The sequence below is a fragment of the Anguilla rostrata genome, chromosome 2 (genome assembly GCF_018555375.3).
Source record: "Anguilla rostrata isolate EN2019 chromosome 2, ASM1855537v3, whole genome shotgun sequence".
In the NCBI taxonomy this organism is placed as follows: domain Eukaryota; kingdom Metazoa; phylum Chordata; class Actinopteri; order Anguilliformes; family Anguillidae; genus Anguilla; species Anguilla rostrata.
In genome coordinates, this window is record NC_057934.1 from 29,956,179 (window position 1) to 29,973,636 (window position 17,458).

General features: G+C 39.5%; 1 pseudogene; it reads right to left on the reverse strand.

Annotated features, from left to right (window-relative positions):
* Nucleotides 1-9,942: 9,942 nt before the first annotated feature.
* LOC135248542 (uncharacterized) lies at nucleotides 9,943-13,550 on the reverse strand (annotated as a pseudogene).
* Nucleotides 13,551-17,458: the final 3,908 nt, after the last annotated feature.

The following is a 17,458-nucleotide window of genomic DNA, read 5'->3' on the forward strand; positions in this document are numbered from 1 at the left end:
AAGAGATCATTAACGTCTATGGGCATAATTCTTGGACGTGAACTTAAGGTACTAAGCGCTGAAAAGCACTGTTTGGTTACCAGTACCAGCACTTGTGTGTAGATGACACTAAAGCGACGTCTTTCTGTGAGCCCACACCTTAAGTAACGTTAGACAGGTGCGGCAGCTAATGCAATCAACACGCCTGCCGAGCTCTGAACCAATCAGTGCGGAAGGGGTCTGTAGGCAGAGTGAATTCTGCATGTGTACAGACCATTAACCCAAACGACGTGACAAACTCTAATTAGATAAGCAGGGGTGGAAAGGAATAGAGCAGAATGCTCAAGCCACCCAAAACCATGACACCGATGATAAAAATGGGTTCTTTGTACTTTCCCCTAAAGTCAGTCAGTTTTAAAGAGAGCTTGGAAAACATATATTTTGCTTGAAGTGTCCTATTTGGTCCATAAACATTGCAAATAATAAACAGAAGGTTGTCCACCTTTAAGACCAAGATAATCCACCGTCTTCTGAAACAACTCCAGTACATCACCATTAAATATTTTTAGTAGCACTGCAACTCCAGCGGAATGATTTGAGCTATCAGTGTATGTACACTGAGATTTCCAAAATTTTTCATCATCACTACATGAATGAGTTTCTTGTAAGAAAACTATATCTGCATTACAACGCGTTCTAAAGAGAAAAACTGCCTTCCTTTTTGTGCTATCACGTAGTGGCCTTACATTAATAGAACATACATTTAGTGCACCAAACTTAAAATGCATCATACTTTAAGAAAAATAAACGAACAAAGGATTAGCTGATGTCTGAAGGAAAATAAACTCTTTACTATAGTAGAAAAACAATGAAATAGGTACTCACAAACAGTAAACCTCAACTATGAGTACCATCTCACACATATGTGCATTTTAAACCATTTAGTATTATTAAATGCCAGTTAGTACCACGGTGGCTTATTTGACAGAACACTGAGAGTTCTGAACCCAGTATAAACTTAGCAGGTCGCCTTTTTTCGTTCAATATAAGCTTCTGGACCATGAAAACTGGCACGTTTTCCTTGCTTTCTGGCTGCTTCCACAAGTGGCCAAAGCTTGTTTCTCTTTTTTTGTCGGCGTGTGTCAAATCTTCTTTGACTAGTAGTTTCTTCTCTTTCAAGATCCCATTATCACGAGAAATCTTCCAGATTTTGTTTTGTTTTGAAAGATTGCATTGTGAACTGCACAATGACAGGCCGAGTTTCATTTTCATGGGGCACTCCAACTCTGCACCGTGTCGACAAGAAAGCCCTTCTTTTCCTTATCTTCAGGTGTGAACAATGTGAGAAGTTTGATCATTTCACCTCTGATGTTCTCTGCAGTTGTCTCTCTCATTCCATACAGGCGTAGGTTCCATCGCCTGCTGTAGCGTTCGGCATCTTCACTTCTCTGTTGCAGTTGCGAGACTTGCCCCGAAATATCTTTCATATGTTCTTCATTTTTCTTTACTTGCATTTCCATCCCTTTCAGCTGTTCACACACTGTGGTGATGGCGTCAGTGTTCGTGGATATGTTTTGCTCACGAGTAGTGAAGCGCTTTGTCAACTCAACCACCGCTTTCAGGATATCAGCGTTTGAAATGTCCTCTGATTCTCCACCACCTTTGGAATGCTGTTTCTTTGGTTCCGGGCTCTTAGTTGGTGTACCAGGTAATGGTGAGCACAAACCGTCAAAGCCTCCAACTTCTTGTTCAAGTAATGATGTACAGTCATTGGTTCTAGACTCTTTTTTCGGCATGTTGATCCAGGCATTCAGCTAAGCTAACAAAGCTAGGAAGTTAGGCGTGTTAAATTTTAAGGTTTATTTCACAAGAAACCCACATTACGTGCTATTCCGTTTACTCACAATGTGCTTCTTTTTCAAAATGTAGGCACAGCGGTTATAATATTTGGTTTAGCTGTCTCTGTTTGACGTGATACAATTTATAGTGTCGGAGCTCACCACACCCCAACCGCACAGGTCACCATCTTGAATTGACCTACGATAATAAGGTTTTTCCACTTGGAAGAACTAAAAAATGTGTCCACAAAACGCGGATTTCTGTCGCTTTAAAAAAAAGAAAAAGCGATTTATCGTTCTAAACACCAAATCAATTTCACTGGCTCTGAATTTCCAGAACAATTCACTGTGGAATTTCAGAATAAAAGCCTTTAAAATATATTATACACTAAAACAAGATGTTCTACTAGAAAATTATTAAAAGAAAACTGTCTGTTTCCAATCACTAATTCCACTTCAGACACATTCTAGAGCACCCCAGGTAGCTGCGCAAAAAGTTCCAGAACGATTCACTGTGGAATTTCAGAATAAAGTCCCTCCAAATATATTATACATTAACAAAGGATATTCTACTCAGAATAATGTAAAAAGGAAACTGTCTGTTTCCAATCACTAATTCCACTTCCAAACGATTCTAGAGGACCGTAGGTAGCTGCACAAAAATTTCCAGAACGTTTCACTGTGGAATTTCAGAATAAAGGCCTTTTGAAAATATTAAGCACTAAAACAAGATGTTCTATTCAAAAAATTACTAAAAGAAAACTGACTGTTTCCAATCAATAATTCCACAGACACATTCTACAAGACCCCAGGTAGCTGCACCAAAATTGAATTGAAACTAATTCCTGAAGACTTCTCTCCATTGTTCTCTCGTAGATGGCCAAGGCGACTGGTTTAGTTTTCAGTTCACAACCTCTACTTCTTCTATTCTGTTTATTGCAGCCATGCGTAACGTAGCCTATACCGCCAACTTCTGACGAAACTACGCTTTGCGTAGCCTAGTTTATTTGCTCCAAACCAGTTGATGGAAACGCGCCTAATTCGCATTTTCTTTTTTTTCTTCTTTTTTGTGACATTTCAAAAGTTCGCTTAAAATTCGCTTGACAATTAGATGGGAACACGGCTATTGTCAACATGTCAAAGTAACAGCTGGGGTGAGTCTGCCGTCATAGCTAACACATAAACTTCATCTGTTTACCATCCAATAAAGGTCAAAATATCCAAACCTTTCAAATACGAATTTTGGGGAAAAAAACATGTTGAAACTATGTTGACACTTTCGTAATTAGTTATAGCTATACTGGCATGGTCATGTACCGAATTAGTACACATAGAAATAAAAGGCAATGATTGATGACGGTTAGGTAATTAATTTTTTATACATATTTTTATACTTTGGTGATTAACATTACACCACCCTTTACGGCCCTAAGATGAAAGAAGGTATCAAATAGCCTACATTTGTAAAAGATATTTTAGCTCAGGTGGACGATGAATTTATAATGCATGTACTGATGGGTCTTTTTTTTCCCCAAAAAAATATGGTTGTGAATAATAAATTAACATATGAAAATGGGGCCCAATTACATGTTCTTCAATGGTGAAACTCAACCCATTTTGTTGCTTTTTTGTTCTGTTTTTTCCTCGAAAGAAAGGTTTATGCAGTTAAGCCCGTCTTAATTGTGGCGCTGCAAGTTTGGTGTAAACAAGAACCGTGGTTCGCGCTGCTTCGACCTGGTCAACCATGGTATAGTGCATTGAACACTTATGTTTTTAACTTTAATTGGCAGCGTCTTACCAAAATAAACCTCTCCAAAATAACAGAAACTCATGTAATGTATGTTCTGCTTGTCTGTTGCATTTGGGAACGCCTATCTGAACTTTAAAAAATGCATTCTAACTAGGGATGGGGGAAAAGTCGTTACAGTTACGTATTGGGGTTTTTGCTGACAATTTTATATAGTTACAATGACTTCAGAATCTACTTTTTGGTCAGCATTTTATTCTACCATGAAGGGCTGTCTGTATAGATGTTTTCACCCCACAAAACATTAAAGCACATGATTTCAGTAATTTGTCCCTCTTCTCAATTCTGTAATTTCTGAGGTATTGAATATCATAAATAGTTAAATGTGACAACATACCCACAATCTCTCTCTCGCTGTGTGAAGTCCTTGGGCAGGACTGTTATGGCTTAACTGTCATGCACCAAACATGTGTTTGTGCTTTACATGGTTAATCACCTTTCTATTTTTCTTAATTAATTGATTGATCAATAGTGTGAAGTCACAGATTTCCTTGTGTGTGTGTGTGTGCGTATGTGTGTGTTATCACTCATGGCTGGAGTAATTGTATGTCTGAGTGCATGTTAAGAAATGCCTGAAAATTAGTTGCTTGCTTATTCCCGAATTCATAGGTCTTGACTGCATATACCCTCCTTATGTTTGTCATCAGAAAAATATTCCTTATTGATATTATATTTATTTCAATCTAGCATTTGTAATGTGGAATAAACTAACCTTTTTACGTCATCTCCCCTCACTCATGCATTTTTCACACTTTCAAAATATTTGGGAAGGTGAGTATATTGTATATAGAATTACAGTTACTCGTTATTTTTAATTATACTACCTAACTTATCAGAACAGTCTCAGTCAGAATTTGAAATGAATAACAGTCCAGTACTTTACATCCTATAGCACAACAAAAAAGTAATCACTGATGAAGACACTGCAGAAAAAGTTCAAGAGCTTCAGAAGACCTCTGGAGACCGACAGGAAATTGAATCTGCTTCCCTGAAAATTGGGTTTTGGGCTGATGTCTGCAATGTATTGGGAATTTCAGATACATCTAACAACAGATACAGGCTTAAAAAAGCAAACGACAAACAAAAGGTATTTGTGTCCTGCATCAGGTGAAATTGATGTTTACTGTCTAAATAATCGTAACTCATATGGCCTATGAACTTTTTGAACTGTACAGTTTGAACTGTACATTAAAGGAAAAGGCAGTATCTGGTAATAAATTTGCCAGTGGAAACTACTGTACTGACTTAACATAATTAAACTATATTATTTTCCTATCTCCTCTGCATTTTACCTGTCCCTATATGATGTTAATGTGTGGCTGTATTTCCTCAAAAGGCCAAGTCAGCATCTGTGTCACCTCCCTGCCCTAGCTTTGACACGGATGTCTCCCCCGTTGAGATGACAGAATCACCTGCACAGGTTGGTAATTACACTCTGAGTTAAACAGCTCCATGCTTTGTCCTTGCATGAGGATGGTTTCCTCAAAAACTACAAGTCAGCTCAATGTCCCCCAAAATATTTGGATGCTAAAAACCATTTGTTTAAAAAAATAAAAAAAATAAAAAATCCATCAACATGTACTCTGATTCTTGACTTGCATATGCCATTGTACTTGACATGAGTCAAGATTCTGTTGTATCTGACAATGTCTTAGTAAAAAAAAAATACAGAGAAAGATTGCTATTAAACTACCAACCGCAAGTACAGGGTGAAACCTCACCAGAAAATGGTGAGAATTTCCCAACATCCCTGCACCATATCAGAACAGTCAAACAAATGTTCAGTTAGTACTGAAAGTTGGTATCTCTTGGGACAAAGTATTGTCATTGCTTGTGGTTGAATCTTCTACAATTAATTAATTATTCTGCCCTTTGCATTATGTCATGTTTTGCTGTGATGTATGTGATCAAAGGAAAAACAGGTGCCCAGGTCTCCTGGTTTACAAACCGACCATGATGACACCCTTGCTGGAGAGGGAGCAGAAACACCTGCAGAGGTTAGTTCCTCAAATACTGAAATTGCTTTTCACATATACATTAATTTCCGATAATTTTCCTGGACCCTTGAAAGAAGATGTAACCTTGTGTGTCATTACTTCTCATAAGCCTCTTTTATCAGTCAAATACAAGAATATCCATGATAACTATTACATTTTATTTCTTGGACTTGGTTGTATTGGAATGATTGTTTTTCCTATATGTTTCAGTGTTCAGGTCAACTATCAAGGTTGTCCGATGAAAAAACATCTGAGTATCTCACACACAAAGTACCAGAGAAAATTTTTTTTTATTTTCATTGATCACAAAGAGTGGAAGAGACTGAAAATGAAAAGGGGAAAGAGAGGATTTAAGGGTTTACAGTGGACAAATGTCATCGCCAAAGGTATAAGAAGCATTTTTCCCTATTGCTCCTTTGGTTTCAAAAGGCACAGGTTAAAGACAGCTGGCAGTCAACAGCACACACAGGAATTCTCATGTCTGGAGTACTGCCACTTTGATGATTGCCCTGTGACAGTGGAAGTCAGCATTGAGAATGAAGAAGAGTTGAAGGCTATAGTAGAATTCAATGGAGAGAAGTGCTGTCACAATAGCCAGGAACTCCAAATAAGACCTGTAAGAGGTAATGACAGGACAACCATTAGCAAAAACCTGCAGTCCAAGTTGCCAAGAGCATTGTATTTGGAAAATTTAAATGCTTTAGATGAAGATGTTTTGGAATCTGGCTGTAGGGACGAGGCACCCAGGTTGAACGTTTGAAAAACAGTATCCTGGGAAGCGAGGAAGAAGAATCGAAGACATGAAAATGAATTGCTCAGCCTTTAGATGATGATTAATGAAAAAACCCATGCTCCAGATGAGGTTCTCCAAAAAGTTTTCATGCATCTTAAAGGAGTTCTTCTCTGGTCCAGAAGGAGCATTGATGTCTTCCAGCAGCGATGCAGGGAGGACATTGTGTACTTAGATGCTACTTGTAGCATCCTGAAGACAAGCCAAAATTCTGCAACCTATATGAGTTGGTAGTGAGGAATCCAAACAAAGGTTCTTCTCTATTACCTGTTGCCACTTACCTCACATGACCACACTACAGCATCAGTACTTTACTTCCTGGAGGCATTCCTGACAGATGTTTTTAGGTTTTGTAGGAGGAAGGACACTCGGAAAGCGGTCATGGTAGTCTGTGATGGGTCTATAGTGCTCATGCAGGCAATTTGCCTATCATTTGCCAGAAAAAACCTAAATGACACCATCAATCACTAATACAAGATTGCAACAGGAAATGGAATTCCAATTCTTCATCGCTGCCTCAGTCATGTGATGAAGAATGTAAAGGGATTCTGCAGGAAATAGTAAGCAGAGCTAAAACCTCCTCAAATAATTTTCATTTTATGTAACCTTATTATTTGAGTCGTTATTTACTGACATGATTGACTTTTTTCCCCCAGTGCTCAAAAACACTGCCACCTGGCCATGCATCTGTTTGGCCTTGTGACAACGGCAAGCACTTTACAAGAACTGGACGAAGTGGTCGGGAGTGCTACTGTTGTGTTCTCCAGTACATGCAGTGGTGTCAATGTTGAAAAACATTTCAAGAATCTTCAGTCGTTGCTGAGGACAATTGGACTGTCTTCTGGTTATGATCCCTCTCAGGACTCCAAAAATGTTTCAGAGTACTGTCAAGTAATATTTTGGGTTTGTAAAACAGTGTACAGTAAAAAAAAACTGCACAATTACAATCCAGCACTGAAATGTATTTATTTGCAGCCCACTACAGGAAAGAACAACTTTGGAAGTCGTTACAACACCATTGTTGCCAAAGCACCCCTTGATGTGGATGGAGAGCCAAATGAGTACTTCTGCACAGGCATAATGCATCACATCAACCAATATTACCTTCCACACACTGCACTGTGGACTGGCTTAATGCTGGGTTAGTACCATTACCATCCATACTTGTAGTATTATAATCATATCTGACACAGTATAACATGCTGATCAGCCACAACATTGAAACCACCTGCATTTTTCAGCTTTTTTCTGATTTTATATTTTATTTTCTCTGTTTGTAATCGAACAATTTGCACCTGGTCAAAGTGCAGACTCAGAGCTTTTATTAAAGGGCATTCTTATACAGTTTCACCATGTAGTAATTACAGCACTTTTTATACGTAGTCCCCCATTTCAGTGTTTTAGACAAATTAACATAATGTCAAATAAAAGAGTCATGACTCCCTGATGTCTGTGACCTATCAACATCATCAGAGTTTGGATATCTTATTGTCAGGTTGTCCTACAAGCGATACAAAAACTCTTTGCATTTGAATGAATCTCTATGGAAATTGGGAGGTGAGACTAGATTCAGCTGTAAATTTTGCTGATACAGTATGGAACACATTTGTTGGCTACATGGCTTTAAGTAATCAAGGGTCCAAGGTATCAAATGAGCCTCAAACCATTATGCTGCTACAAGATATGCAGTAGATACTACAAGAATTGTTTCTCCTGATTAATTTTCCTGTTGAGCTCAATGGAAAAAATATTCAGGAGAAAAAATGTAGTGCACAATGGCAGCAGCACGATGGTTTGAAACTCATACAACTTTGAGTCCATGGTTCTTTATGTTCAGAAAATTTTAAAAAAGATGAGAACTAAAATTTTCCATTTCTCACAAAAAATCACATAAAAATTCGCAAATTGCATTGCAATTTTTGAGAAAAGCCGCTGCAAAATCAAGCATTTTTGATCACAACAATCACAAAAAAACTCAGCAAACTTTTGGAGGGACTAATAGATTATAGAGGTGAACTGTGAACAACTGTGAACAACACCAGAAGTAGTCTAAATAAGTTTGCTAGGCTTATCCGCTTGACAATTCATTCTAAATTCGTCCACATCATTTCATGTTAAAGAGACAGATCTTGGAGAGGCTACTGTCAAGAGTTCAGCAAGCCACACAACGCCAACCTCTTGATCTCAATTAGAGTTCGTCTTCAACCACAAAATTATTTTAATCAGCTCCTTGTCCAATCAGTTAGAGATGCCTCAAGATGTAATTCACTTGCTCTGAAGCTTGTGTAGGCTGGTCAGCTCCCATCTGGAAGAAAGACATGGACCATCTACTGTAGTTTGTGTGTTGGATGGTGATATAGGATGCTCCAAGCTGGTTGAGTCAAAAGAGCACCTTCAACACCTTGTTGACATGGGTCTGTCTGTTCCCTGTATTGTTAAATTACTCAGCTTCTCAACTTGCACTGTCCATCGCCGTTTGCAGGAGTATGATATCTCAATAAGAGACACATACAGCAGGATGACAGACAAGGAACTGGATACTCTAGTGACATCCATCAAGAGGAGCGCTCCTTGCATTGGCTACAGGTCTTGGATGCGTTAGCTGGACCACCCTCAGAATCTCTATTCTTTTTGACACTTTAGGGAAAGGGTATCTAATTTAGAACACAGGATACATGTGTATGGTGGATTTTTAAATTATGCATGCGTTTCTAACTATTTCTTTCTCACTTTTCTACCTCTCTTCCAGGACCGAACATCTATGGCGGGACATGTGGATGGCAGTGTCAAACGTCTTCTATGACGTTCTGCACAGTCTAGAGGAGGAGGACTCATTTGACCCTGCCAACAGCCTCCACCTCTTCTGTGCACACTATGTGTTCCTGCCTTGCCTCCAGGCAGCCCTGGATGCCTTCACTGATGGTTGGAATAACCATCCCATGCGCACAGAGCAGAATCTCTCCCCCAACCAAATGTGGGAAATGGGATGCATCCAGTACCCTGTCCCTGCTCCAGACAATAAGGTATCTCACAGAATCACAGAGACATTTCATGAATGGAGTAGCAGGATGGGCATTCCATTCCAGGTTCATAACAGTTAACTACACTGTTATTGCTAACTTTTAAAGATAAAATGTGTTCATATTAAGGACAACTAATCTATACCTTTTTTGTAGGCTGTGGATGACATTGCCACCATCCCAGAAGACCTGAGCGCCGGAGTTGTCCCCCTCCCCCCCATGGAATGCCCGCTGACCCAGCAGGTTATGGCCAGGCTGAGAGCTGCCATTGACCCAAGCTCTCCGTCTCAGGACCATGGACAAGACATTTACATTACAATTGTAAATTATGTGCTTCTTCACAATATATGGAACACTCAGGAGGACACATTGCAGTGGTGACACTTGTATTTTTATTATCACTTGACAAAGCAATGACTATCACGTACTGCAGTTGTAGGCATGTAAAGGAAAAAACAAAATAAAATATTTCCTCTGGAACCATGCATACGGAAGTAGTGTTTGTGCTCATTCAAACTCTGTTGAAACCACCACCTGACTTCAAAGCTTGCACTATTATGGTTTTAAACTCATCATAAGTAATTAGATGTGCTATGGGAAATGTTATTTCACTGACAGTTGGGTAACAGATAGCGTGCCCCAGCATCCTCACCTGGCACTGGTGATCAAATTTGACATTTACTCTGAAAGCCTGCAGTTCTGACTGCAGGAGTGGCTTGTGCCCCTGTTCAGTTAGCCATTGTAAAACCTTGGGGACAGAGAGTTGGAAGAGCTCGGGCTCGTCTTATTCACCTGCCTCTTCTTCTGCCTGTTTCTCTTCTTCTTTTTCTTCTGAAATACATTACATAACACTAGTTGAAATAAGTAACAATCCATTAATCTGATGTTTTCTTTCTGCACAGTAGTTATGGAATCATGTTGTGAAAAAAGGCATAACAGCACAGTAATTACATGGTTACAAACATACAACAACTTGAAGGAAGCTGATTATTTGACTCTCACGTGCATCCCTTGTTGTTCCTGTCTCGCTCTTCTCAGGGACAAGGCTGCTCATGATGAAGTCTGTATCTGGCTGGAAAAGATCAAAATCAATGGTTCATTAAGTTGGGTCTGAAACATTACATTACATTACAGGCATTTGGCAGACGCTCTTATCCAGAGCGAGCGAACACTGTTTAAATGATTAAACCACTACACACTAAAATAGGAAGAAACAGAGGTCCACTAACTGTGCAGTCATCCCCAGGGACAAAGAATCGTTTGCAGAGGTGTCTGTGTGCTTCAAGGATCTCCAGGAGGCTGTACAGCTGCAGGCCTTTGCGTATCTGCTGCAGCATTGGTGTGACTCTCATGGTGGCCTGTAACACAATGTTAAAGGTGTCCACATTAGGTCATATTGCAAGACAAAGTCAACGTAGAGAATGACATAGCAGGATACAGATGGTGTATCTAACAGTGAACTGATTCTCTCACTTTATTACCGTATAATGCGGCCTTTGTGCTCAAATCTGATTGGCCTGTTGTGACCACAGTTGATGATTTCATCACACCATGGTGTCAGATCAGAGGCTTGTTCAACCTTGAAGGACAATATGTATTAACAACAGCAAAAAATGAAACAGTGAGTAGTCAACGGAAAAATGAAGAACCTATGTAATAAAATGTATATTTTCTGTTGTAGTGCTTCTCCAGTTTAATTAAAATGTAATTACACTTTTGATCAAATGTACCAGTTTCGGGTCATCTACGACATCTGTAGACACTTTGAGCGGATCAAAATCCCCAGTTGCAAGGTGAGAGTAGCACCACTCTTTCAGGAAAGAAGGGGCTGCCCCACCCTGCGCTAAACTTACTGCAAATACCTTTCCTGCCACACTGTAATAAAACAAGCGTGAATCCGCAATAGCTGCGACCGCACACGTGCATGCATCCATGTGTGCATGCATCCACGCACACACCCTCACACAAACACATGACCTCTTCTTTGGCTTATGACCAACCTTTCCACAAACTCTTGTGCAAATCTGTGAAGTTACTTAGCTGTACCTTCCGGTCATGACCACACATCCATGCCAAATTTCAGCCTCCTGGGGCAAAAACTTTGGCCGCTACCGTGTGGGACACTTTTGTGGACCAACCGGCTAACCAACCGATCGACCAACCGACCGACCCACAGACAGAGCTATAGAGTTGTGGTTGCAGCTAAAAAGGAATCATGAGGTAATGTTCACAAAATACAAAATAGGCCCATTACAGTCACATGTTGGAAAATAATGAGGTGAATAGGTGCAAACCGGAAAAGACCATCATCAAGGTCAGAAGATGGAGTACTGGGGACTCATCCCCTTCCTGTCTCCTTCTTTTTTACCCACAAAGAGGTGTGCTTCAATGCCACTCATAATTTCTAGGGACAACACATGAGAGGTGCTGTTACTTAGCCACCTGTTAATTTCCAGGTTTGTTTGTAAAATGTTACCATTCATTAAATGATTACCGGTCAAAAACTCTTTTCGTAATGCACCTGTGTCCACTCCAGACTCCCCAATGAATGTTACAGTGAGCCGGTTGACAGGAGATCCCTTCTTTTGCCTCCTCCACTGTGTGAGGCCTCTTTCGACAAGGTTGGTCCTTGTGACACACATCCGAAATTCTTGACTTGACTGAACTTGGTCACCAAGCCAACGGAGCACATCATCTTCACTGAGTGAGACAGGTTTAAACCAGTCATGTAATGAATATTATATTACAATTTAATTTACTAATATATCCATTGTAATATTACCAATGTGTACCCTCTCAGTACTGGGAATTCACACCGGGCACCCATGTGCATTCGCATTGAGCACACCCAGAATTTTCCCAGGACAAGATTTCAAATTCAGAGATAATCTCCGCTATCTCCGCATATACTTGCATGCAGTGCTATATCCACAACAGAGAACCACTCCAGACAAATTGGGCATTCTCGCCCTCTCTGTATACATGAAAAGGAGGTTATAATGGCAGTAGTAAACAAATTTACACCAAAGAATCACAAATGCAAAAGTATTGTACATACTTATATTACCTCTGTTGGATGTGATTCAGGTTGCCCAGTTGCTGGCTTCATTTCAGAGACAAACTTGACATCACTTACAGTAACCTGCCAAATAACAAGTGGATACGCTACATTCACTGTCAGCTCCAAAAATTCAACATAAAAATCCACAAAAATGTATATTTTAGATAAAAACACATTCAGCCTACAAATGAATTCTTACCCCTTCATCTGCAGATGAAGATAAGGACTCGGAACAGGCCTGTATATGGAGAGCCAGTACCTGCAATGGCATGCTTCTGTGGCACATACGGCATTGAGCTTTAGACATTTTCTGAACCCTATGGCAACATGAGGAAGTGGAGTCAGGTCAAGTTCCTCCTGCAGAGGAACAATGTAGAGTACAGTTTTCCCAGAACCAGAGGCAGTCTTGATCTGGGTCCCCGTATACCCCTCTGATTCTGGAGGGACCACAGAGAGGCGTCTCTTTCCAGTTCCCCCTGCAAATGTAGAAAACAACACTATGCTAGTTGAATGTCTAACATCTCTCACCCTGTATGTTATCACTTGGTGTACATGGTATACTGCACCTGACGACTTTTGAAGAAGCCACCCTCCTGTCAAAGCTTCCATTTTTGGATATTCAGCATACAGCAGACTGGTAAACTAGTGAAATTAATGCAAATGCAATGGGGAATTAGCTGTGTTTGTGTATGTCAACAGTCTCTCCATTGATGCCACCATTCTTATTTTTTGTTACATGCCCATGCTTAAACTATAACAAACAACAAAACACAAACAAGATGAAGTTGTCCTACCTCATGTTTTAGATTATGACATGGTGAATAAGTTGTACAGCAGAATATTGAGAAATTGCATTGGCAAATTCATAATAGTAATTGATAAGATAATACATGTTGGTAGTAAATATGCCAGATATTACTGTTAGAAAGACTTAAAGTATAGAACCATACCTCAGTATGGGTCATGTTCTCAGACATGCTAATTGACCTCTTTCCAAGTCCTGCTTGGAGCAGCTGTAGTTCCTCGGCAAGTGTGGGGGTGACAGCCTTAACAGCCATAGCTAACGTTAGCTAAGCTAGCTAGCAAGGTAGCTACCTAATAATGAAGATAAAGGTATGATAGGCTAGAGCTAGCTGTTTATAGCAACTCCTTCGGTATTCACTTGACTAGACATTGTGAACAGCTGGGTATATGACTGAGCTAAATAGTTAACTTAAGTAACTTAACCAGCAATCCATCACTTGGTACTTCATAATCCACAATAACAAGTTTAATAACTAGCTAAATACCTGAGAAGTATGTCATTGCTCTGCCATGTTCCTGGTGTAAATGATGATGTGCATGCCTATAGTCAGTGGAAGTGAACATGGCGCATACCAATGACGCATTTGTCCGAGTGACCAATAAAGTCACCCCCTTCTTTTTACCCCGCCTCCACGTCAAAATCATGCCAAACCCCCAAGCGCGAGAAAAACAGGAGAAAAACAGAATCGTAATCATAAAAAATGAAATCGTACTCGTAAAAAATTTAATCGTAAACATGAGTGAGAAAAAACAACTGCAATTTTACTTTTTACATTTGTGAACATAACTTTTTCGTTTACAATTCAGAAAAATGCATTCGATTTTTTTTTAAACATTTCCACATCTACGCCTACAATATTTTTTTTATGTGTGCGATTTTTTTTCCTACATGGACAATACTTTTGCCACAAAATTGACTCCATATTACCAGGCCATTATTTCCGTTGTCAACATAAACAATGTCCACTGGAAGTTTCTGGTAAGTAATTACTCCTATATAAAGTATGCATTCAGAATGTCTTGATCTTGTCATGATTCTCTGCGTAACTAGAGAGTAATATTTTTGTTATTACAGTGTATCCATCCAGCCAACAATGCAATATATTTGGTGGATCCAGTACCAAATTCCACTGAGGATATGGACTCCAATCATGCTGCAAAAAGAATACGGTACTTCTACACTTCGGTATGGTACTTCTACATTGATGAATAAGGTGGTATATTGAACTGGTATAATGAGTTAAGATTGTCAAGTGATACATGCTAACTGTACTTCTACCCACTATAGATTGACATGTTCTACAGTGGTCACAATTCTGATAAAATCATTTTGGATGATGAAAAATTTGTAGGATTCATTTAGAAGTCATCGCATATGCAGTAGGAGACATGGAGCTGGCCTACAGCCATGATGTGAATTGCATTTGTCGGTGAACACCTTGCCCAGATAAAGGGTTGTGGGAGGAGAAAGCAAATTACCTATGTTACGTCTCTCAAGGTGTCTAGGGGTAGGAGGGAGTACGTAACATATTTAGTGAAATAAAGTGACCGGGTGAAAAGGTGTTGAGCACGTTTAATGGCAATAATCAGGTCAGACCAGGTTGCAGATGCTGTTAAAGGTGTTATATTATAAGAGTGCAAGTGAAGTGCTATTTACATTTGTACAAGTTTGTACACAAAACAAACGACACAACTAGGTCACAAGGCCAAGGGACATGGATGTAGCCAAAGAAATGAAATAAACAAAACCAAACAGCGCTAGAACAAAAGATAATCTGACTAACTAACTAACTAAGCACAACAAAAGACTGTCTAACTACTCTTACAAACAAAATATACAGTTGGCAACCACCCCTTTTCTAATGTGTCTATACAAGTTTCCTCTTGCATGTAGCACCGGTGTATAGAGGCCTCTGTCTTACCTGCCCCAGGGCCTGAACCACACACAGACAACCACACATACACAAGCAGGGGAAACGTTTACACACACAGGTCTCTAAATCTCTACACGGGCATACACAACCACACAGCGAAAACGAACAGAGATCAATGACAGAGAGACCACGAGCAGCAGCCGCCACACAGCTTTTATCTTCCAGAGGAGGGATGTGATTGGTGGAGGTGGGACCAGAATAACGATGATTGACAGATGGGACAACGAATGGGATGATGAAAGGCCCTCCTGCAGCATTACAGAGGGAAAAACACACAACGACGTGGAACGTAACCCCTACTTTGCCAGAGGTTTCTGAATGAGCTAATAGAGTGTGACTCTTTAATATAGGCATACGATGATTTTTAAAGAATCGTAATTTTGAATTATTCAAACTTTTGAGTGTTTTTTTAATATAAATAATTGGGTATACCACCTGAAATCTTATATAGTGAATACATCAAGATGAGGAGGACATGCCATGACAAAATGGACGGGGTGGATGTTAAATGGAAAGGAGGGGTTATGCAGCACCCATGTCAACAGGATGGCAGCAGCTGTGGAGTCATTGTCATCATGGTAAAATGAGTGTTTTAAATGTAACTATTATTTCTCTACTAGAAAAACTAATCTTAGTTTTCCCCATTTTGTTAATTCCAATTTCTTCTCTGCATGCTTTTGTTTTCATCATCCCAATTTCCACTTTAGTAAGATGGCATTTGGACAAATACTGGTATTACAACATTTGAAAATTAGTATTACTCTTGGTAACATTTATGTGTCTTACATCTGCAGCACTGTGACAGACACTCTGGCATACTGGATATATTGCGTTTGTTTAGATGGCAAGGGCAGTGATGGAGGCCTTTCCTGCAATCCCAGTGATGACCTTTGGGAGAACAAAAAAGGAAATGGCACATGAGAGGAAAAAGTTGGCTCTTGAAATACTGAAGGCATCACGCATGTAACAAAAATATGCATTGGTAGATTGTATAGAGCATTTGCAGTGTATGTTTTAAATGTAGTATTTCCCCTTCAAGTGTTTAAGCAGAAAATAACTGTGCCATGTGTTCTTTGGCAAAGCCTCCAGGATCGGGGCCTCCAATCACCGATTGGGTGAGGTCTTTAAACTCTTATGATTACAGTCATGTTGGAGGATTGTGATATAACAGGCAAGAAAAGAACATTACTATTGGGAGGACAAAATGAGGGATTGATAGCACAAAAAGGAAGTTGGTAATATCCATGGGACAAATATTGAAGCAAAGTACTTTTCTCAAGGATTATCCTGGAGATTGCTGAAATAGGTGTCAACAAATTCTTCCCATGGTAATCATCTCACCGAAGAGGCAGAATCACTTTGAGATTTTTTAATGTACATACCATGACATAACACCTTGATGTAGTATTACTGACAAAATGTATTATTAAATTACTTTTTATGGAGAGAAGTGTGCAACCATCATTCATTCAATGCAATCAGTATTGTTGCCAGTGGTTTGCACATTTTCACTGGTAAGTGTTTTTCAGCAAAATCAAATAAAGGACATACCATATCATAAAATAGCCAACCTTTGAGTTTTGGGAATGCATTAGCTAAAGATTACATCTACAATGATCTCCAATGCCTCAGGACACACACAAAGGTATGAGATGTAATAGTGGATCAAAAAAGATGCATAGTGATGAGGTAATGTAACTGTGTAACTTGTAACTATGTAACTATGTAATTGTGGCTTTTTCAATCTATATGCTAGAAATTGCTCTGCTAGGATTTACAAGGAATCCAACCCAGCAACGAACATTTTGAATCATTATACAGAAATAGTCAACCTTCTTGCTAATGATCTTGCTTCCCTATTCTGGAGATGTAACCTATCCAAGAGCACCCGGAAAGCCATCTTAAGTCTAGTCACATTACCAATTTACAGATCCAGTGTGACACCTGTGAGAGATGGTTCCATGTAAGTTGTCTGGGTATGGACATGCAGGGGCTTGAAGAAGCCAGGGCAGGCGTTTGGCACAGGAGAATTGTTGCCTACATGCATAAGGCTGTAAGGGGTCGATGTATCAGCCTTTAGCACATGTTAAAGTCTGTGTACATGCTATTTCAATTTGATTGGAGCACGGCATGCTCTGTTATTTTACAGCACCAATATAGTTTTCCTTGTGCTAGATTTTTTTATGAAACGAACTAAATCTGTTATTTTCTGTTGTTGTTAAAGTGAA